The sequence below is a fragment of the Erithacus rubecula genome (genome assembly GCF_903797595.1).
Source record: "Erithacus rubecula genome assembly, chromosome: 6".
Taxonomy (NCBI): domain Eukaryota; kingdom Metazoa; phylum Chordata; class Aves; order Passeriformes; family Muscicapidae; genus Erithacus; species Erithacus rubecula.
In genome coordinates, this window is record NC_136688.1 from 46794383 (window position 1) to 46819275 (window position 24893).

The 24893-nt window shown below is 37.4% G+C and overlaps 1 protein-coding gene across 1 annotated transcript in view; it reads left to right on the plus strand.

Moving 5' to 3' along the window:
* TUNAR (transmembrane neural differentiation associated intracellular calcium regulator) overlaps positions 1–24893 on the plus strand; it is a 150913-nt gene that overhangs the window by 78937 nt on the left and 47083 nt on the right. The window contains exon 2 of the mRNA XM_079309582.1: positions 12460–12578. The gene's annotated coding sequence lies outside the window, so the exon portion shown is untranslated. The remainder of the gene's footprint in view (positions 1–12459; positions 12579–24893) is intronic.

Below are 24893 nucleotides of genomic sequence, written 5' to 3' on the forward strand. Positions count from 1 at the left end.
ACAGGTTTTTAGACGTGAGCAGGTAACTGGAGTCCTGTTAGGCAAATAGATGTCATCTGGCTGCTCTTGAAGAGTAGGAAAAATAGGTAGGTGTCAAAGAAGAATTCGTCTTCCAAGCCAATAACTGACTTTTTTTTCTTTTCTTTTTTTTCTTTTTTTTTTTTTTTTTTATATTTCATAAGCAATCTAGATTGGGAATAAAACTCTTAGTCAATGTGACAGTGGCATGGGTTAGTACACAATACAAATGCCAGAAAAATGCATAAAAAACCAAAAGCAGTTTCTGAGTTAATTAATTGCTCAGCACTGGTAAAGCGATGTAACCATTTATTAAAATAGACAAGGTTTTGTGTGCAAGTCACAGCTGAATTGCCTGCTAATTAAGAAAGAGCTAATACTCATTTAGATAATAGTCTTGTCAATAATTGTGAACAATAGGAAGAAAAATTTTATTAACTGGAAAAAAAAAAGGAATTGATGACTTCTGGATATTGAAATCTGAAAAAAAAATTAATAAGTTTGAGAGATATTGATACTAAATGGTACCTGACACTTCCTGTTGAATGACTATGTTCTATTAGACATCTGCCAGGGCACTTTTCTCTCATCACTCATCATTATCATTGGCTAAGGTTTTATTGTGTTTTTGATAATGTACTTGGGGGAATATTTAAATATAATGTATGGGAGTAAAGAACATGGGAATAAAAATGTGATTGTAACAATTTCTTTGTTTACCTACTGATAGAAATTCTGAATCTCATAATATGTATAAAGATGCAATTTTGAAAAATCTATGAACATCTTATTTCCAAAACTCACTGGAGGGATGGGGCAAGCCACAGATGGGTGTTTGGGCTACGTCCACAAAGGTCTCAGGGCTCGCAGAACATACTTGTTGAAGTGAATGTCTTGCAGAGACTGATTCACAGTGGCTTTCCTGGGGAAGCATGGCAATCCAAAACAAAGTACAGAAAGAGGAGCTCCAGTAGTAAGTGCAGGGACATTGGGAAAACTATCCTTTCAGTGTTGATGACACCATCTTAATATGTTTCATATACTTATGAGCCAGGACATTGCTTTGTTCTTTCAAAAAATCTTGGCACTTTCCATTTACATGACCAAATAATGGAAATGGACTGTTCTGTTCCTGTCATGACCACCTTAAAGGATTATTTAGAGGTTGTGACTTGTCTGGAAAGTTAGATTTGCCCTTCTCAGCCTTTCAAAAATTTATTTTTCAGATTTATGCCTTACAGGCAAATACCTGATCTTTGCAAGAAGTAGATCTGTGTTCTTCAGGTCAAACAGGCAAATTGCACAACGTGAGCCAGATGTCACCTTGATTGCAGGCATCAAACAGAAAACTTCATTGTTCTTTTCCTGACACACTCCTGACATCTCCTCTGGCAAGGATTTCACTTTACTCTATACCAGACAAGTTTGCCTGCTTTTCTATAGCCCCTAGGGGTGGGTAAGCCTTGGCATATCTAATCTTAGAGATCTCTAGTGTAAAACTTCAGCTTCTGAGTGAATCATTGAGATTCCCTTTATAGACAATAAGGAGCAGGATTGTCTTGAGCAAAGTTGGATTTTAAAGCAGATGTGCAAAATAGGTTGTATGAATCCTGCCTAAAAATACATATTTCTTTCCTCTAGAGAGCTCCAGGTAACTAGCTCAAGATACTCTTCTAGAGAGAAGCATGCATATCAGTGACATCCATATGAGATAAATCTCTATCTAGATTTCATGGTCTCCCACATCTAAAAGCCATTGAAGGAGGTAACAGAGGGTGAGAAATAGACACTGCTGCCTGTCTCCTTCAACTTCTCTGTCTCAGGCTTCTCCTTAAAAATTTACTGAAATTATACTCAGTTGTTATCAATTGTCCTATTGAGGTAAGCAGAAAATGAGTTATATTTTGTTACTGACATTCTTTTAAGGATTAGTCTGGAAGCCTGCATGTCTTCTATTTTGCTTTTCTGAAAGGGCTCAATTAAGAGAATTAATCACTCTAAGTCAGTTGGAGTTAGATCAGCTTTTTGGGAAGATTTTTATGTGTTTTGCCTATTCCACTTTTCTGAAGTTCATTCTCATATTGTTTGTGTTTGGAACAGTTTCCCCCTTTTAGACTCTGAGCATACTATAATCACAGAGAAACTGTAATTCTTCCTCTTTTTTTTTTGCTTCTCCACATCTGCTGTTCATGTGTATTCTGAATGTTCTGGGTTTCAGGACTTATTCATTGGATCTAGTGAACTAACAGTTAATTGACCTTGATATTGATCACTGAGATGTGACCAGTTAATTTGACTATAAAGCATATTTGAGCTGGCAGTTTTATTTTCCAGCATTCTTAATGGAAAAATGCAATGATACGTTGCAAGATGCTGGATGTCTTGGAAACCCATAACATTTACAAAATAAATATCAAATGTAAAGAAATAAACTAGTTGTTGACAAGTTGTGGCAAAGAGGATTCTTGATCAAGCTTCCCTTCAAATGCTGGAAGATGCTGACTGTATAATCAAAAAGTTAAGAATATACATGCTGATAGAAGGATTTCAGCCCTGCATGCCTGTTGTACATGGCTTTAGGTTGCTTTTCCTCAGGTCTAGGCCAATTTTCAAGAAACTGAAACTTCTATATGCAGATAGTTCTGCCAAAACCTCCTCAAACAAAACCAAAATAACTCATGGGCCTAATTCAATCTTTACAATTTAGACTTGTTGGAAAATGAATGTGTAGATCACAGTTTTAATTTTCAAGTCCTTTCCAATGTACACCCATGTCATCACCCATCAACAGTCTCCATGTAACAAAATACATTATTATTGAGATAATAATATGTCACAGAGAGCAATCTATAGATATATCATGGATAGTCTGTTGGTAGGAAGTCATTATTTGTAGAGCTTATTCTAATAAACACTCATTTACTTGGGTTTTGTTTGTGGTACTTAAGTTGAGAAACACAATTTAGCAGAATTGTTTATTTTGCAACTTAATGCTAAATCAGGAGGGAGAAGCCTTTCTTGGCAAGGATTGCAAACACTTCTGAATCCCGAGATTAAATCTGCTTGTCTCTGACTGTTCTTGATGATTTTTGATTACTAGTGCTGATAAATATAAGGGCTTAACTAATGGCCATAAAGTGAGGATAAAAGAGGTAATTTGCTCAAGGGGCTTAACACTGGCATCTTGAAAAGAGAATCCTTGGAATGAATTCAGCCACATACTCATGTCAGGGCCACCTATTGCTATTTATTATAACTTCAAAACCACACCTCTTTAAATCACAGAATCATCAATGTTGAACGAGACCTTTAAAACTATCCTGCCCAACTGTTGGCCCTACACCACCAGAGCCACCCCTGAACCACAAGAGCCACATCCAGATCCTCTTTGAACACTTCCAGAGGCAGACTCCTCCACCTCCCTGAGTAACTCATTTCAATGCCTAAGCCCTGTCACTGGCAAAAAAATAAATCTATTATCTAATGTGAACCTCCCCTATGCACAATTTTAGGCTACTTAGATCTTTTTTGTTTTCCTATATTTGACCACATTTATGTTAAATGTGGAAATTCATTCAGTCTTGGTAGGTATTTTTATAGAGACCATGTGCATGCATTAAGATCTACTAAAACTAATAGCCCCATAAAGTCTGTGACCAAACATTCTGAAATTTTCTTTGATTTAGAATTATGAACAAGCATCAAACTTACTACAAACTTCCGTGCAATTCTCTCACAATTTATTCAGTGTGAGAACAAAACTTTACTAAGAGCTTGAGATTCACTTGGTCTCTGTCTCAACCTTTTTCTCTTATCAGATTCATCAAAGATTTTGGGAGATACAGAAGCTTTTTGATGAAAAGAAGATTAGGACTGCAGGATGATACTGAATTTAGATTTTTTTTTTTCCTGGCAATCCTGAAGTTTTTAAAAGCAAAGTACAGTGGCTTTTAACAGAAAAAAAAGTGTGATTGTAGACAGTTTAAAGTAGACAATCTAGACAGGAAAAATAATATTTCTTTTCATTCCCCCAAGCTCTTAAAAGCATCTGGTGGCTGATGAACCTTTCAGTCTAGCAGGAAAGTAGAAGTTCAGCATTAAACTGGAAACATCATGCAAGTGTCAGATTCATTATCTTTTGAGGTGTCTCACAGTTTCTACCTGCACTCTGGCCTAGCCCTTTTCATGAGGTGGTGATGGCTCTGAAAAGCACTAATGTTTTTATTTCTGTTATCAAGAAACTTTTCCTTCCTTTCACTGGTAAGTTAAAAAGCAAGACAAGAAAAACTAGCCAAGCAGTGCTCTCTCTGCTCCTAAATTACCTTGATGTTTGTTGTTCCAAACAGGCTTATTTTCCAGCTTTGCCTGGTTGGTTGGTGGACTGGTAAAGAGATGGAGGAAGTTTAAAAAATTACTTCTATAGAGTGACACTCAAGAAGAAAACACAGAAAACTTATTTTAGGCTGTTTTCTCTTGGATTACTGAATTTCTTTTCAGTGAAGGTATTTGGACAGTCTTTCTAGAGGCCATTTAACAACAGTTCAGGGATGTCTCTGTCAGGGTCACCTCAATCCATTTTCACATTTTACATTTCATGTGTCCTAAGGGCTTCACCACCCCCCTGTATCCTACTGCAGCTGCATCTCCTGTCATCCAAATCCCTAGAGTGTGAATCACAGAGTCTTAAAGGGGAAGTGAAATGCAAAAATAGGGTGCCTGGATAGCTGATGATTTTGGGATGGCTCCAGTTCCATCAGACACTGTTTTTGTGCAGCCTCACCATGGGAGGAGTTGGGTGCTTCATGTCAGTCCAGTACATCTATTCCAGGTCTGATCAAACCAGAACCTGGCTGACACTCAATCACTTCTCTGCCCTCCTCCTCCTCTTGCTTCCAAATGCAGTCTTTCTTTCTTGAAAGCCACTGATCATCCTTCTTCAGTCCAATGGCCTTCAGAAAAACAGGGAATTTCAGACATGTGATCTGAGAAACTCCTTCATTTTCTCATCCATTTCTGCACTGACTGAAGGATGGTAACAAGTGCATTTTTTTTTTTTCAAACAAGGCACCTAGCTGGCACCTAGCCCTCAAACCCAACATTTTAGAGAAAGATGCCCAGAGCATAATAAACAGGCTGAAATTATAAATCTATTGCTGTCAGAGCTTACAAGTTCTTAGTTAACTTGCCTGTGCAAGCTGGTTGTTTTCTCTCTGCATAGCAGCATGTAATTAAAATATTCATATGCAGGGTGCTGCTAGATGCTGAGCAAAATTTGAATAATACTGAGAGATTTCAGCTGCCAAGGAAGAGGGAGGACACTCAAAGCTGTCTGAGTTGGCCAGCATCTGGCAGACTGCCTTAACATTGATTTGTTCTTATGTTAGGATAAAACTGGCAAGGAACAGGAAAGCAGTTTAGGGCTCAATTAACAAACAGCCTTAAAAAAATGTATTTCACTTTCTGCCTTAGGCTTTGCCTTAGGGCTAGCCCTGTTCACAGAGCTAAGACTAAAAGAGAAAAGCTGCTTATATACATAATATCCTGTAAACAGTTATCCCCTCTATAATGAGGGCAATTCAAAATATCTCAATGTCACAGACACTCTGGTCTGGGAATCAATCAGACTGGTATTAGTAAATTATTCAGAAGAATAGCTAAGATTGATTTGAAAAAGTGTTGTTTGTTTGTTTAAAGTTTTCATGGTGTTTGAACTGGAAAAAATAAAATAGTATCTTTTGAATTTGGGCATAAAGTAAGCTGGGCTGAAGAACTTATATGACAAAAGGAACAATTGCTTTGTCCTAGTCATGAAGAATATTGAGGTGGAAAAAGTAAGGTTGGGACATATTACATTAGATAAATATATTAATTATGGCACTGGCTTCTTCTTTCCTGTTGAAAAGGTGCAGAGGGCCTGTGCTGTGACTGGGGGTAATTTTGATTAAGTCACTTGTGTGCTCTTACAAAGGTTTATGTTATGGCAAAGAAGAATGTTTTTCTGGAGAAATGTTTTTGGAAAAGTGGTGGAAGTAAGCTCTGCAGAATGACTGTGACTGGGGCCATGGAACTGTGATCCACCTTCTGGGTGCTCCTGCCTGGGGAGAGGATGTCCCACTGCTGCTCTCCCCATCTGCAATCATCTAGGAGACTGGGGATTTGAAATTCTGCAATGCATTACAATCCTTTTTCTCCTTTGATTGGGTCAATAACCATACCATCCTTGGCTGAATTTTCTGAGGTTTTGCATAGGTTAAAAGCTAAATCAATAAAATGGCAAGACAAATACCCATCTGCTTTATCTTGTTAAGTTTATTTCTGACTATCTGACTTCATGAGACCTTTCTTCCTCTCCTTCCAATCAAGGCAAGTTCAGGTGGTATCAAGAGAGAATAATTCCTTCTAGAGCAAAGTGATTCACTGTTAGTCTACATTCTGGTTGTCTGTACAGTTTCCCTAAGTTGCTATGGCAGTGCTGATAAAGGAGATCTATTTTACCCTTCTATGTATTTGTTTTTCATTTAGGAGAGCAAAGAAAGAGTATGTCTGGTAACACACCTCCTGTGTTCTCTTTGGAGAAAGGTGCAGAGTAATGTTTCTAAATTAAGCTGATTTGAGGTTTATTGGCACTGTAAAAAACCTGATTTTCCACTCAAAAGATTGAGCTTGGGCTAGCCAATGTTATGGGGAAGAAGGAGCTAGCAGAAAGGATATGGGAGAAGATGTTGCACAGTGAGTTAATGAGCTTTGGAGAGCCAGACTTCTGGTTTTGCTTCTGCAGGGGAACAGGATGACCTTTGGGAAGGAGACACACCACCTCTTTTCTTTAGCAAGAGAAACCACAAGAACCTGCCCTCAGGGGTTTACACAGGCTGCCACAATTCTGAGCAACTCAGCCAGTCAGCCTCAAAGAGACAACATTGAATTCTCTCTTTCTTAGTGGGAACTTCTCTGCTGAACTTGGGTGAAAAGCACAGCATGGGATGTAGGCAGAGGAATGACAGATGCTGCACTGCTGCTCTCTGTTCTCTGTTCATGTTCAAATCTCTAACAGGGAGCTGATCCAGGGGTGATGGCAAGAGAAAAAACCAATTCAACTAGCCTCTTACAAAGGTTAGACAAAATATCATATTGCAATGTTTGGGTTTAGGGTTTTTTGTGTTTTGCTTTAATTTCATATTGGCGGCAAAAGTTAAGGCTTGAAAATAAGGTTGATATATTATTTTTGTAAGTCTGAAGAATCTCTTTGAAAGTTAATTTATCATAAGCTTGTAAATGACATGCCTTTTTCTTGAAAAGTTGAATAATGTCCATAAACAAGAACAGGATGTCCTAATTGTATCCAAGTGCTAGTAACAGATATAGGTATATAAAATGCTTTAATAAATAATATGAGTAGCTAGCTCCTAAAACAAAGTTCTTTTACAATGAGACAGTGCTTTTTTATATTCATTCTTGCTAGGGAATTGAAACTACTGTTTTTAATTACATTATGTAAATTCAGTTTTGCAATGAAAGTTTATTTTTTGAAGATGTCTAACATGAAAAAAAAAACCAGAGTATTTAAATTTCCCCTTGAAAAAACATTCAGATTTTAAAGAGCAGTCACTATTAAATATTGCACTTGGTTAAAGATGGATAGTAGTTTTTCATCTTTGCTGAGGCTGGATTTTTCCCTGCAGTCCAGAATACTTGAGTGCTTTTTCTTCTGTGGCGGTGAAGTCCTTTATTTTCTTGCTATGATATATTTTAATATGGCACCTGCTGCTGATCTTGGAAGTCTTGGAAGACTTATTCTCAATCTAGTTTTAAACACAGATCAAATAACAGGGGTATTGTCTAATTTTTTCTCAGATCTGTTTCATTGTCTACCCCTATCATTTAATGTCTTAAGATGACAGGGCATTAAATTGTCTACCAATTCATTTGTGTGGTACCTGAATTCAAGAGGAATCCCTCAGTATTATATTCACCATAATTAGCCATTCATGTTGCATCAGCAGGAGCATGTCTTCTGAACAATTTTCAAACACTGCTGTTTCTTGCAGCCCTTTCAGCCATAGACTGACTACCTTATATTTTGTTAATCAGGTAGAGATGTTGCTTATCTTTATCTGTTATGCCTTTTTCAGCTCTGCCTGTACAACTCATTCCTTTCGTCTTCTTTTTTCTGCCTTTCTATTCTGCTCTTCATGTCTATTTATCCCTTCCAAGTAAATAGTTCACAACTTTTTGTGGTGTATTCCACAGAGTCCCACTGGCAGTCTGTGTTTGGCATAAATGAGTGGACCTTGGCAACTGGAGGAAAAAAACCTTATTGGGTTAGGTGGAGTTGCTTGTGGTATAGATAAAGAGCTAAGTTAAGTGTGTAAAGGCCAAAATTCAGTGCAAGATGAGGAAAAGAGTGGATAAAAAGGAGTATTCTTGGTATTTTGAAGGACTTCCAGCTAGTTATTTGGTACCTTGATATTTCCAAATACTATCATCTCATTTATAAACCAGAATTGCAAAGACTCTTGCAGATGAGTGAGGCTCATAAAGAAAGGAATTATTATAACATTTCAGCTCCTCAAGAAACTATGTCTGCTGAGTGTGTGTGTAAGGATGAACTCATGGTTAGAAAGCACAGTTTGTAATCATAACCTGTGATTCTTTTCTACCTGTACCCCAAATTACTTGTAATTCACTTAATTTCTCCCTTTCTCAGTGGCTAGAGCAATTACAACTTCTTCAACTTGAAAATTATAAAGCACAATTTTCTTCTCTTGAAAAGCAGTTTAGTACCCATTTGTTGAGAATCAATTTTGGGATTCATGGACTGAAAGTAATTTTTTTCCTCTTCCTTTCTTTTTCTCCTTCCCTTAAAAAATATTTGCACTCCTGACCCCTCTTTCCATCCTCCTCATGTTCTAGCTACTTGTCAGTATATAAATTCTTGGATATGGCAATATTTCATGCACTGTCTTTAGCTCCTCTGACATTAATATTCTTTCCCATCATTTAAGTCCTGTCCTGTGTTCCTAATGTCAACTGGTTTTTGTTCAATATAGCCAGCAAGGTAGCATATGTTTCCATGTTTCAAGACTCAACAATTCTGGAGGTATCTCCCATTAATCAAGAAGGCAACTTTGTCATAGTGCAGCTAAAGTTATCACCAAACTTTAAGTACAAAGTCTGAATAATAATGACTCCTCTTTTGTTAAATGGAGTTAACACAGCTGAATAGCTTCCCCAATGGTTTATTATATTAGTCTTTCAGAACATTGACTGATTTGTTTTTATTACCATGAAAGCTTTTGTCTTATGAAAATTACTTAGGACCACAGGTCAATGTTTTTCATGTCACATCTCTATAAGAAGTATATTGCTTTATTTTACTTTGTATTCTGCCACTGCAACCTGTATGTCACTTAAATTAATTTGTCATGATACACTGCCAGGCTGCCATTAAATTGTTAAAGAATATTCAGGAAATGTTGTTGCAGTAACCTTTAGAGGAAGACATATGGAAATGGTCTATATCTGTTAATTAACATTTCGAACTGCAAACCTTCCAAAGTATAAGGACTGGTATGAATCACTACACATGAGCAGAATACTTAGAGGGGTGATGATCATGTTTTTCCTGAGACAACACATCCTTCAAGTGCAAATTGCCTACCTATCTATTTAAACTAGGAGACTAAACTGCTAAAGGACAAAAATGAAGTCTAGAGAAAGATCAACATATATATCTCTCTTCTGTCCATCCACACCAATATCAAAAAGAAAATGTCATGTGATTCTTGTCTGTCACAAAAACATTTCAAAATTGCAGCTCACAGAAGGAAAATAGAGCATAAGGGATGCATATGACAGAGAACCCATGGGAAAAGCTCCTGAGGTGTTTCAGGTTAAGCTGAACCAGGGATCCCAAGTCTTGGATACATCACACTCCCCACTGGAGAGGGTGCAGACAGAGATGTTGCTGTCTCTGAGATAACATGCTGTGATGCTTCCCAGACATGTCCTGGAAAAAAAATTATACTGCATGCAGATAAACTGAAGCTATGGAGGATTAAGCTCTCTTGCTCAGACACTGTGATCTCTAACAAGATTGGTATGTTAAGGGATATTTAGAGCATTAGCTGTTCATACTTTGTGTCTGGTCAGAATTCCTAAAGTTAGAGTTCTTAATGCTGATCCCACAGTAATATAAATACCTGAAGATGACATAATCCAGCACTGTTGAAGAAAGAGGTTCACTGCTTTCCTGCTTGTTAAACTTTCATCTACATTGATTCCCTGACATGTGATGTGGGGCTGCATAAATCCCTGTGGCAGCATAAGTTAACATAGGAACATGCTGGACTTTTGAAGGTGGCAGAGACAGGGAGCTGTGTGCACCAAAACAGGTTTGGAGTTACAGTGGGAGCAGTGATCCCAACAGGCAGCTGCTGACAATATGGAATAGGGATAAAAAACCAGTGAGGCTGAAGCAGGATGTGCTTGTAGCCCATGCAAGTATTTGGGTGAAAATGTACATGGATAAGTGTGATAGGAGTGAAAAGCAAAATTATAGACAATGAAAGGAAATCCACAGGCTAGAGAAGACAGAATTGTTTGCTCTGAAATGAATGATATTGTCCATCAGATCTGGCAGAAACCCCCAGTTATGCCAGGTTTGACCTACCTGATCCCACTGCATGCAAGACAAAGCTGCACAACAATCTGAGCCTAAAAAATGAAAGGGGTCAATTGAATACAAGCTTTTTTTCCTGTGGACATTAAGGTAACTGGAGGAAATTGAAAATTTGTGGTGAACTCAGACAAAAGACTGGTGACTAAATCAATTGTTTTGTATTTTCCCAAGCATTAGATTTCATAGATGGCACTGTGAATTCTGTTAGGTACATGTGGCTAGGCTATGTGGCATGTGAGGTAAGCTCACAGCACCTCTTCAAATATTAGCTTGTTTTTGTTCTTTTGGGTTATTGCCTGGCACAAACAGTATAAAACAGGTTGCAGAAGTCTATAATCAGGCTTAAAATATTCAGAGAATGCAGCTGTGGAATTGAATATTTGAGAAGAAATACTATTAAAAGACCAGAAATAGAGGATACCAATATAATTATTGTTTCCATTGTACCATTGTTCACTGTTGTCTCACTAGGTGAAAACCAAAACAGAACTTTGGAAAGAGCTAGTGTGTATCTTTCATGCAAGTTTCTTCTCACTACAGTGTATTTCAGCATCCAAACTACTCTTCTGGAAAGGTTCTTCCTACTTAATCTGCTGCTTTCATTACAGTTATTCTTTTTCATTAGTGCTTATAAGCTTAGGGCTAACCAGCAAGTCTCAATTTTTCTTGCTTTTCTGAAAGCAGTTTCTCTATGAAACAAATGTGGATGACCACAGGTTTTTCTTGAGTTTTGGGGTAGCAGTAAACCCCTAACTTTTTTAAGTGTTTGAAGTTTCTACTTGGCTTGGTTGAAATAAAATACAGTGTAACACAGACATAGAAAAAGAGAAATTGCTTTAAGGAATATTCCAATGCAGTTCACTAACCATTAAGTATTGTTCTACTTTTCTGAGCTTAAATCTCTACTGACATGAATCTTTTATATCCTGCAGTGCAAGTTGTATTACTTGGGAAACTAATACAGTTAAAGCAGTGGTTTCATTAGACCTGAGAAAGTTTGGAATTGGTTGTGATTGTTGAGCAATTGAGTCTCCACTTTGTGGCAGTGGAAAATTTTTATGTTTTAATAAACAAATATTCTTGAATGTATTCAGAACTTGATTTTAGCCATCACTGGTTAAAAAAAAAAAAAAAAAAAAAAAAAAAGGTTGCCCCTCTTCTTTGCAGAAACACAAAGGTCCAGGAGCAGATTTTGCCTGTGAGGACAAACCCAAAAAAGGCATTTAACCTTTCCATTGTTAGTTCTTCCCTTCAGCACACCCATTTTTTTCACTGGCTGTCCTTTTGCAGGCTCATGTGGGATCCCTCTTTGTGAAATCTTTGAGCTTCAGATGGGTTTGTCTTTCCTGATTTTGTCCTGAAATATAAAGTTGTAATTATTTTGCTCCCTTTTTTTGAATAAATTCTTTGTACATTCACATTTGCAGTTTAGTCATCATCAATTACATCAGCCAGCTAACACTTTTCTTTTTACCTGTTCTTGAGTTCATGGTGTTTTGCCTATTGAAAATATCCTGTAAATAACATCTTGTGTAGTCTTTTTCTCAAAAATGGATGGATTGGAAAAGAGGAAACAGTCTGAAAAACAAAGTTTCAGTATAAAAAATTTGTTCAACAAATCATAATAAAATGCAAAAGTTATTAACAGGAATTGTAGTGTTACAATCTTTAGCAAATAATGTTTTACTGCTGTTGATAAGCTGAAGTGTTTTTTCTTGGTCTGTTTGTTTGTTATTAATGTCTTCTCTCCCCACTATCCATAGGGAATGAATACTGTGTACCCAGACAGCACTAAACATTCAGCTGCAGACCACTGACAGAAATCTATAGACCTCCAGTTTGGGAAACTTCAGCTTCAGACTCTAAATGATTCAACATTTGTGTAAGTCAGACACGTTCTGCCATCATGTAACTAAATAATTTTATACCCATGGTCATTGTAATGCTAAGAGGTTCAGGCAGTGTATGAACTGTTTACTCTTGCAAATTGTCTCTCTAGTAATTAGGTGATAAAATTGAAAGTGCTTGTGCTAGATATGTCCTTAAATGTGCAGGAAAACCTTGTGCTGCATGCAGGCTGTAAAGGAAATCCTTGCTACAGTGACGTATTTTATTGTGCTTACATGGTTTGGGTTGGCTTTTTTGGTATGAAACCCAAAAACATCTTAAAACAATATTGCTAAACAAGTAAGGTCCTATTATATTAGAATTTAAGGCAAGGCTCAGATACTGTTATTAAATAATGCAAAAGACATGTAGAAAGCATAGAACTGACAAACACTCAGAGAACGGTTTTTTCCCTGACCAAGTTGAGTATTTCGGGCAAAGACAAATATTGGCATTTAAATTTTTAAAATTTAAATTTTTGAATTTAAATTTTTGCTTCCTCTGTTGTTCTGCCCTTTTTTTTACTTTGACTAATGTAGGTTGAAGTGTTTTATGAATGGAAACTGAAACACAAGCTGTAGAGAAATCACTTAAGTCACTGCTGAGATGCATTCATCTCTGGTAGTGCATAAAAGTTAATTAACAGTGCAGTGAACTGGAGGCAATTGAGAAAGAAACATTATTAGATGAGGATGCACCAAGGAAGTGAACTGTCTTTCAGTTTACTGGCTAAGGATAGATGAATATCTACTAATGTCTGTAAGTGACCTTGACAGCAAGGAGGAGCAGTCTGGCTGGAGATGTTCCTTGGGGTGCTCTCTCTGTGGGAGTAACAGGATAAAAGAACAGGTGATCAGGCTGTGATGTAAAACACCAAGGCCTTTTCCATCCTAATGTCTGGCACCTATTGAGGCTGCATCCATATAGCCCCTATATGCAGAAAACATTTTTCCTGATTGAGCACACTCATATAGAGCCATCTAATGTAAATTGCAGTTTTCTGCTGCATATATAGCAACTGAAAGTGGAGAACAGCAAAAGCCACTGGGTACTGGATGCTGAATTCCAAACTTGGATAGATTTCAAGACAAGGAAGAGCAAAGCCATTGCCTTGTGTATGTAAAACTAAACTAGAAACTATTGCTTAGGGTATTTTGAGAACAGTCCTGCTCTCATGAGAAGGCAGACTTAAATCTCTAAATCTTTTTGGACTGCATTTTTTGTTATGGGATGATAGACTTTCCTAGTGCCAGCCCTGGATAGTCTCACAAGAGTTATTAACCTCAAACATCTATTTTCATGGACTTCCCTGGTTTTATTCTGGTTACTCCTTTGTTGGGACAGTTGGGAACAGAACCCTTGGAAAATAGGTGATTAAACTATGCCTGCTCCTGAAAGCTGAATTTTCCTTAGTTTTGTTATCATTTTCTAGATAGATTGGGATATGGAGTTTGTGAACAGTAACAGGTTATTACTGATATGATCAAAGACAACTAGGATTCAAGAGAAACCTCAAATTTCTCTTGATTGTCTGTTTTCTTATGTCACTTTCTTCTCTCCTAGATTTTTCCATTGTTGTAGGTTCTCCATGTGTGTTATACAAGTTCCTACATCACTGTCAGAATTATGGAACTTTAAAATTTTAGGCCAATTTCTTCTATTCAAATGGTAAAACGAAATGGATTTATCTGCATCTTTATTCAAGTTAAGAATAATTAATAATCTAGAAAATAATTTCCATTTCATCCATGATTAGTTAACATCCAGAAGCTCTCTTTCTCTGTTGATATCCAGAATGAAGGTTTAAAAGGACTGAATCTTATTTTGAATATAACAAAGTTGTAAAGCAATGAGCATGCTCCTTGCTTGTTTGAGCTGAACCCTGGCTGCATGCCTCACTGCCTAACCAGGCATCCAAAGAGTTCACATACAACATTCTTTGGAAGCGAAGCAGAAAAGTACAGAACATGACAAGAATTATATCCAAATGCAATAAAATCTTATTTGAAAGTTGTTTACATTTTAAAAAAGTAGATCAGTATATTAAGGGTGCATGAAACTGGTTTGTGAAAATTCCAGGAACTTGGCAGAATTCATCCATACAGTGAAAATAATTCGAGGCTGATATATTTTCCTTCATGAGGTTGATTGCAGCAGGCTCCCCCTCCCTGGAGGCTGAGTTCTGCACAGCTTTCCTTAAGAAATCAAAGCTGGCAAGCCAGGCTCAGACACAGTGGTGAATTTAGCTGTCTCTGCACCTTACATGGTTCCTTCATGGGTGTAATTTACAGAAGTGCTGCCAGAGCACAGTGGCTGCACTGGTACCTGGGCTGCAGTAATGTGACAGATTGTCACAGCCTGTGACACCAGAGCAGACCCTCCCACCAATGCTCCCCACTGCTTCTGATAAGAATGTCTTCACTTTGCCAAGACTGGCAGAAAGGTGCTTGTACTTAGCAGAAAGGGGCCAAGTGGGGCTCCCCATGGGACTTCCAGCCTGGTGCTAATCTGGAAGTAACCAGGAAAGTAACCAGGAAAGAGAGATAAACAAGGAAACAAATAGTCAATAAAGTAAATTGTTTGAGGAAGAAAATCATGGAAGCAACAGAGGCAAACCAATTAAAACAAAACAAAAGTAAGGACAGGAAGGTTAAATTCACTCCCTAGGCCAGATGCATCCCTGGAGCCTCAGCAATGGAGCCCTGACCATAATGGATATCCTGGTGGAGCTAAAGCATTCCCTGAAATATTATTCTTTTTCATGATGCATGGTGGCCTCTTCTAAAAAGCAATTGTGTGATGTGTGCTATCCAGCCTTCCCTGAAAAACTGGGACCTTCCAGTTGATAAGGGTCGTGATGTGGTTATGGGACTTAAGTGCTAAGAGTTACATATACCCCTGAAATTAATTTGACTGCTGTGTACCAAAATCTAATTTATTTCCTTATCATCTTCCAACCATTAAATTGCTAGAGCTGAGTTGTGTAAATGTTTTAAAGAAAGGCAGCTTCTAGTCACTAAGGAATATTGCAGAAAATTTGCCTTCCAAGCATAGTTATATAACGCCCACTTATTTTAATTAGACTTGAGCTCTCAAAGTCCCACTTTACCTAAGTGGCATGATCACTGAAACACAATAGAGATCTGTGATAGCAAATGCAATCTATCTGCTCCTTTCAGCAGTGACTTCTCCTTTAATATTATGTCTCTAAGGCGTGTGAGCCCCAAGCAGCTACTTGCAGGGTTGTCTATTATTAGTGCTTACTCAGAATGGGTCTTGTTCTCCAGCAGAAGTGCAAGAAATGTCTGTGTAAGCATTGCACAGCTTTAATTTTCCTACAGAAGAGTGGTCCTCAGGGAGGCACGTCAAATAAACAGCAGCCTAAACTGTACTCCAGGTAGCTGAACACCAGGAACAGGACCAAGCCAAATTACTCACAAAGTGATGCTGATGTTAGTTTTTTTCTCAGGAAGATACATCAAGCAGAGACAAGGTTTCTTTTTAAATAAGTAAATTCCAACTAATTAAAGGTTTCCCTTCCATTCTTACTTGAAATTTTTGCTGCAATGAAGTGCTTGGCAAGCATGAAAAAGGCATTGTGATTACATCCATTAACTCCTCAAACCCTGCAGCAAACTGCCTCTTCTTCCTATGTTTTTTGTGATGTTGCAGAACATGGAGACCATTTGACCAGGCACTGAATGAATACTATTTCAGTGTAGAAACCCAAAAAGAAAGCCGAATTGTACATTTGCCATATCCTAAAAGGATAATTTGTGTATATAGTGGCAACAATCTCTTTTTGGTTTTTTGTTTGGTATTCTTGCACTTCTAACTGAGTAGACAAAACAATTTGTTTCCATGTAATCATGGCAAGTCTACAGGAAATTCCTGATAATTGTGCTAGGCTTTTTTATGATGATGAATTACTGCACATGTTTCTGCCATACTCATTAGTTTTACTTTGCAGTCTTCACCCTGCATGTGCTCTGAGATAAATTGGACATTGAGACTAAAAGGCAGCATCATCATGAACCAGATTGCTTTAAGGTCACCTTTTTTATCTTGCTTTCTGACATCCACTACTCTTTCAAATCTGAAAATGGGAGACATCACATTTTTTTCTCTCACTGTCTGATTTAGAGACTGAATACTTTATAGAACATTCCATCCCTTAGTAAAAAGTAGGAACTAATTCCAAGAATAAGTACCTTAGAAAAACAGACCAAAAATCCAACCATATATACAGATAAAACAGGCTTGGAGCAAAAAGAAAGTGTGGGCTCTGCCTGGAGGGAAGAGATATAGCTGATAAAGTTCAGGAGTGTATAGATTGGCATGGGAATTTGAATAAACCTGTTTAGGAAAAGAGAATAAGCAAGGTAATAATCAAATAATGCAACCCATAGTGAGCATTTGCAGCAGTTTATTTTACCAAGTGGATTGTTTTCTTCTCAGAGCAGTCACTGCAGTCAACAGGAAAAGAAATGCAGTCGAGCATCTGCTGCTTGTCTTCTTTCTCTCAGTGGACACTTCAGTTTTTGCCAGACATGATGGATACACACAAGAGGCATGTTGGGAAAAAGGCTCAAAAAACTTGCTCAGTTATCTGGCAGTATCTAGTCTAAAAGAATAGCTAACACCAAATGGATTCATTATATCAGGAACTATACCTGTGTAAACTGCATCCATAATCATGTTTATTATGGTCAATTCCTACAAAAATGCTGCAGTGGAGAAGTTAAAAGGGGATTAAATGCACAGAGATCACATGAGAAATAAGATTGTCTGAACTTTTTTTAAGGAAATTTCCCAGGGAACTGATAGTTACAGAGCATTAAGCTGTTGGAAAAATTACTATTTTTTGTTTAGATTATTCTAATAAAAGGCAGTTTCTCTGTTGTCAAAAATGGACTGTCAGTAGGTGAATACATGTTTTTACATAGATATGCTCTCTCAGTGCTTCATGTATCTTTTTCTGCCTGATGTTTCAATGTACCAGATCCTTGGTGGTCTTGTGGTGAGGAGGTCAACACCAAAGTGTCTGAGTATACCCAAATACTCAAAGGTTAGTATTTGATGCCCTCTCTGCCCAAGATTCTGCAGCACAGGCCAGTTACAGCTTGGATCATAGCCCAGTTTCCTATCTACTGAGCCTGCATGAGTAAAGTGAGAGGTGTGAATTTTTAGTTCAAGTGTTACCCTGTAAAAATGTGTCTAAATGCATTGCAAACCTGAGGTGACATAAAATGTGGGGTTAACTTATGACCATCTAAATCTGATCATATAGCTATGCCTTGAAATTACTCTTAAGCCCCAAATCACTCTTCTGTAACTCTTGTGAAAGTAATTTCTGGTGATTTCTGCTTTACTGCTTCTGAAGACAGAATATGCAACACATCCTTGTAGTCCTGAGGAACAGATATGGATAAGCTTGTGCTGTGCTTTCCTCCTGTTAGTTTTTTAAGTAGGAAGAAAACCTTAATAAGCCACTTCTTATGAGTGCTATGTATACTGTGGCACTACCATGGACTTTCCAGATAAAGCTGCTCAAATTCCTTAATTCCAGGGATTCATTTGACAACTGAGATACCTAAATTTGTTCTGTTTGTGGCCTAAAGGCTTCAGTGACCCCCACACAGGAGCTGCTGCCATTTCAGATGCCCTGCAGTATGCAAGGCACCCTGACAGCTCTGCAGGATCTATTGCCAACAGGGCAGGCAGGCTGTGAATTCCATCTCAAATGGCACTGGTTCCTTCTGTGTGGGCAGGGGATCGAGCCCTGAGTATCAAAGCTGTTATTAGAGTCAATAAAGACCAAGGCTGGAGCCACTGGAGCTGAGAGAGTGATTCAGCTCAGCAGCTGCTGGTCCCTCGGTTGGGGTGAGCTGAATTGTGCTCCAGGTTGCATTGGCTGGATTTCTGCTGACTGCAGCAGGCAGATGAATGTGTGCATGCCTAGATGCAGATAACTGTGCTTGAACAGCCTAAGCACACAAATAGTTTGAATGGTCAAGAATTATCTTTTGAAATTTGAAAGGATAGTGGCAGAAGCTTATTTTCAGAACTAACACAGAGCAGTCAGAATACCTATAAAGTTTAAAGGCCTCATAGGTGTTTTTCCTATGGAAGTTTTTAAGGGGAAACAGTTATTTACCTGGTGTTAAAAAAACAACACATAAGACAGACCAACTAACTAATGACCTGTCAGACAGGTTCCCAAAGAAAAGCAGAGTCTATTGCTGTGTGTTTTTTAGAAGACACACTAATGGTCAGTGGAATGTTTGCAGGAGGTGAACTGGAACTAGATAGCATCATCACAGTTTTTGGCTGCTCTGATCCCAGTAGATTTGTGGGGCAAGATTTGCCATTCCTCATTAGTGAATAGCTAAAAGGGAAAAGGTGTTCTATTTCTTTCAGTAATACATTTTTTCAGGGAGTAAAGGCTGAGCTTTATGTGCTGTTTCTCTGCTACAGGGCTGGCCTTGTTGTACTGAAGATAGAGGTGCAGTAGCATTCACATGTGCAAAATTTAATTACTCTGATTTATCAAGCAATTATTTTTCTTACTAGTTTTATTTAACTGTGGGAGATCTCATCCTTTCTTTGAGCATAATGAGTGCATTTGCTTCGGGAGGCAATTTGCCATTCACAGATGAATTCACTTTAACAGTGACTTTGCCTTTATTTTTCATTTTCAAATGAAATTACATTCTCAATTTGTTAGTAAATTTGAGTAGTAAATTTCTTAGTAGATAGGAACAGTGAATTCTTTATTGCATTATGACAGAGCTTCTGCAGGAAAGCAATTCTCATCCAAAGCTTCCTTCTAAAATTGATAAGCCATACTATGGAAGATGAAAATTTTGAGTTTGAATCACCAGGCTGGGGAAGGTCCCATATTCAGTGCTTCTATTTCCTGCATAAAGCACTTAACTTCTAATCTATAACATAAATTATAATCACCACTTCCATTTTTCAGCCATTTAAGTGAATTAAGGAGTGTTCTGTTTCCAAAGTACTTGGTATAAGTGCCAACATCCAGGACATGGATTGAGTCTCCAGTTTTCAGGTTTGCACAAGCTTTTAGCTCAGAGTTTCAGTAAGGGGACACCATGCCATCTTGTTACTACTACCTCTGGCTAGCACAGTGCCAGAGTGTTTATTTGTGTTAACTGGAGATTCTCACTCCTATTTAGAAGCATCTATCTCTTCCTTTTACCATGAGAATGATTTGCTTGCACTGTGTATGTCTGTGGTTTCTTCTGAGGGATCAGATAAATCTTAAGGTGAAACTTACTCTGATAATATGGGCTTAACAGAGAAGTGGGTTAGTTAGGTTGTCCTGCTTCTGCTGTCCTGGGGATAAAGGTAAACCTTCTTTGTGAGCCTTTAAAACAACCATTACTGAAGAACCCTCATTCACAGAATGGTTGGGTTTATATCAGTCCAGGATGTGACTGGCATATGACACAATTCCAGATTTCAATGGTGATGGGTAGAATCAGACAGCAGCTCTCACTGAGCTGTGGAAGTTGATTCCTCCTGGTTTTGCTTCCATTCCCTGTCTTTCTTTGCACACTGAAAACATCTTCCAGTATTTTGTCTACTTTTAAGCATATTCCATCGAAACTTACCTTTTCCTCATGTATAAAATTTCATATTATCCATTCTAAACTGTTGTGCTAAATTGGTCTTTATAATTCCCAGTTCATGGGGAGCATCTCATCATGTTCTCCATTCTACCAAACCACCTTCTACATTTTTGTATCACTGCCTATCACATACATACAGGGTAGCATCTCACAAGGTCTTCATCAGATTCATTTCCCACACTCATAACTGCAGAAAACAGCCTAATTTTCATTAGAAAAGCAATCCAGTTGGAACAAAAATAATTAGGATACATCAGAAAAAAAAAGCCATGTGGACCATGACAGGAGAGAAAATGCTCTTCACATCGATTTTTCTTCTTTTCATTCTTGAATGCTTCAGAGTTTTCACTTGATTCATGGTGATAAGATGCACTTAATGTAGTTGCAAACTAGAAATCACAGGATCTCACAAGAGCTAAAGCTAGAAGGGGCCTCTGGAGACTGTGCAGTCCACACCAGTGTTCAAAGCAGGGTCAATTACAGCATATTGCCCAGGGCTGAAGACTCTATAACATCTCTGGGCAATGTGTGGCACTACTCAACAGTATTCAGTTAATCTATTTATAACATGTAGATAGTAAAGACAGAAGAAAGCAGTAGAAAGCATTAGAAACATGCAGTTTAATCTCCCTCAGAAAAAAAAAAAACAAGGAAAGGCCTTGTCAGTCATTTCTGCATAAAGCCACATACTTTAACTATTGCAAGACAATATATTTCATAAGAAGGACTTGTATTTTCAAATGCAACTAGAAGTAACTGAGATTCTACAATATCCATTGGTGATTTGGTCAAGTAGCTATTTGTCTCTGCAAAAACAGAGAGAAAAACAACTAAAAGGACATAGAAAATAAAATTGGAAAAGACACAGGATACCAACTCCCTTCATGTGAGGCTGTGTCATCTATGCCTAAGCATTTTGATGGGTGTTTGTCTATCTTCTCCTAGATAAACTCCAGTGATGGAGACTGAGCTGTTTTGTGAATAACTTTTGATGTCCAAAAGTTTTTCCAAGACCTGGCTTTGAATTTTCCTTGTTGGTATTTATGTGTGGAACTTCTTGCTTTATCCATGGTGTTCATGGAGAATTGCTTAGTGTCACACTTATAGCTGCTTTTTCACATCTGAAAACTTAAAGTTCCTTTCAAATTTCTCTGTTTTAGATTATGACTCATTCAGCCCTTCTTGAACAATCTTTTATTGAATTCTATCATTCATTCTGCTCTCTTAACTCCTTTCAGATGACCTAGACAATTCTGAAGGAGCAGTGCTTGTAACTGAAAATCTACTCCAGTGGGTGCTGCACCAGCTCTTAGAGCCAGCCCTTCATTCAGGCAGTGTGTTTGCTTTTGGCAATGTTACTGGCACGTGCTCTGATCTGATCCATTTTAATCCTCAGTTCTTTCACAGCACAGCAGTTCTGTCATTCCCTATCCTCTGTGTAGTGTAATCTAAATACATAACTTTTTTTTTCTTTTCCCTCTAATATGAATCCTGGTTTTGCAGGAATGTTCTCTAACCTTTTAAGGTTACTTGGAATTTTATTCCTAGATCTTTCAGTGCTTGAAACTTCTGCAACTTTGGTATGATCTCCGTATATAACAATTATATTATATTCATAATATTATATAAGTGATTTTTGGAGATATAATAGTAAATTCTGCAATATTGTATTTAAATATACTTTAATTTTGAATGGAAGTTCACTGCCTGAGGTTGTTGTGACCCCAGTGGAGAACTGGAACTTGGTCTTGTTGAACCTCACACCACTGGCCTTGACCCCTGGATCCAGCTTGTCTAGATCCCTCTCCAGTGCCTTCCCACCTTTCAGCAGAACAACACTCCCACACAATCTCATGTTATCTTGTGACCAACAGCTCCTCTTCTGACCAGTTATTTTTATCTTATTTATTTCTGGCTGTTAGACCTTAGCAAATCTGATCTCATACAAAGAATTAATTTGGAATTATTAAATATTGAAAGGTCCATGCAGTTATGGACTTTTCTGTCTTTTGGGTGTTTGTAAATGGTTTGTTTGACTCCTCATTGCAAGATTTTTATTTTTTTTTTCTTTGTAAATTAGATGTAGGAGTGGCTTTCCTGAGTTTTGTGGAGCAATTTATTTTTGACAGGTTTTCAAAACATGATCATTTATCATCCATGGGACAAAACCAAAAATATCTACAGAGAATTTCCACTGAGCCTATCTTGGAACCTCTCATTTACCTATTTTCCAATCTGTTTGTCACTGTTCTGGTTTAATTACTCATCTCTATCTCTGCAGCTCGTTTTCTTAGCTGTAAGATCAGAGTTGACATTTTTAGTGAAGATAGAAGCAAAGATGACATTAACACTGGGACCTTCTCAAGATTACTGTTGAGGAAGAGAGCAGCATTTTTCTTAATATTCTAATACTAATACATTGCCTCTTTTGTTTTACTTTTTCACAAATTATGTTTTGCCTTTCTCATTTTATTCCTAGACTTTTGACACTCTAGTTTGGGATACTTTGTGCCTATGAATTGTCCCTTTTTTGTTGCTTTTGTTTCTGTTTGTTTTAACAGCAGAAATAGCTTTCTCCAATTCCTACTCCCCTTTTTACTGACATTATGTAAAAATCTAGCACTTCCACCTCCAAGTGTTTATTGCAGTCTGCTGTCCTGAGCTCTGTGATTTATGATGTTTGTGTTCTCCCTTCTAACCATCTGAGATTTGTTAATTTTGTCATCAATTTCATGGTCACTCTGACAGGTTACTTTGCATCTGCACAATCTCAACCTGTTCTTCCAGGCTGGCCTGAAACACAGTCAGAGCCTTTTCCTTTACTTGCTTTCTTTAGCTTTTGTAGAAAGAGATTTGACAACACAAAATATTCATATTTCTTACCAATGCCTAGAAAATAATTCACCTTATCTGTGTGACCTGACCCAAAACATGACAATTTTCTTTCACCTTCAACATTTCAGCAGGTTTTTATTCCTTTTTTATTCTTATATCACCTGGAATTCAGAATAATATCAGTTATCTGTTATCCTTGATAAACAGAGTCCTTTGTTTTATTTTTCAGTGAGAATGGAAAAAGATATAGATACTTATGTCTGCTAAATAATTAAATTAGGCAATATGGAAGCATTCAAAGCCTGGTACTTTCTCAATCTGATCTGTTGATATAAATCCCATGACTCCAATATGGTTTCTTAAGCAGAAAATTACCTGTATTTCCCCCTTAAAAACAAGCAAAAAATATGTGCATTTTATTAAAATCCAAAGTTAAGTTTTGATTTTAATTTAGATAATCACTAAACATTTGGACAAATTTTCTGACCCGTATAATTATTATTTTCAATATTATATCCAGGGTAGTTCATAGACCAGAAGTAATAGTGTTGAAGAGAAAAATAAATGAGTCTGTGAAAGCAAAGATGAAACCTAAGACAAAGAAAATAACTTTTCAGATCTTGTGGATACTGCTTTATAAGGCAATGAGGATCTCCCATTTATATGATTAATTCAGATTTTAATAAGTAAATTCTTCTGCAAAACTGCAGTCAATTTTTCATCATTAATGTGGAAGATAAAAAAATGTTCTTTCTCAAGATAAATGAAAGAAAAGATATAATATTATTGACTTTCTAAAACCTATCTCATATGATGGATTTCTGAAATGAAAATAATATAGAAATTCCTTAGACTGTGGCAGGAAATACAAATCAAGTGAAGGGAAAGACAATTGCACTGAAATTAAGACATTTCAGAAGACAATGGGTTCACTAAAAAAGGGTTTTCTGTTAAGTAATTCTTGTAATTCTGTTTTCAGTGGAGCACCTGACAAGACACAGGCCAAGATGCACGTGGATGCATCATGGTTTTGTTCACTGGTAGCTGAAGATGCTTTGGGCAAACTAAATGCAATGAGGGTTGGAAGGATGGAAAATTCTTTGTACAGAACCAAAAGAAACAAAGAAAAACCTCAATAACTCACTTACTACTGCTTTAGTTCTGATTTAACTCATTTAGCTAAAGGGGAAAGGTTATCCAGCCACAATGACTAGAGGTATAATACCTACAGAGATCAATCAGTTGTGTCTTCTGGGTCTCAAATGTCATCAGGAAAGTCTGCTGAGTTGTGCAAAGGTATGATTAGTTCTTTACACCTTTGCACTGTTTCAAATAAATTTCTGGAAAAGAAACATGGTTTCAGAGAGAAAGTTTTATGGGTTAAGGGGATGTGCTGACTGGAAGCCATGGGAAGGATGACCTAGGAGTCAGCCACATCCCACCATGGCTTTGAAAAATATGTTCACATCCATTGCTGGCTGGGCTCGTGGGTTTGCACAGCACCATGGGTTTGTGCAAATTATAGATGAAGATTATTTTTTAAAATTTTATGGGCTGATGTCAAAAATTTTTCTCAAGGAATACAAGAGATTTTCTTTAGTGATGACAGTAGGCCTGAGCACACAATTACTTGTGTTCTCTTGTGTTACTCCATGAAGGAATTGCTAAATGTTTCTTCTTGCTGTTAGGAAAGAGAAAAGGCACCTTTGTTTTCTGGTAAAAGCTTTCTTCACTACCACTTTTTTCTTCTTTTTATTTTAATTAAATTTGAGGCTATAACAGGAAGGAAAAGGGATGGGCAGAGAATTCTGGCAATTCTT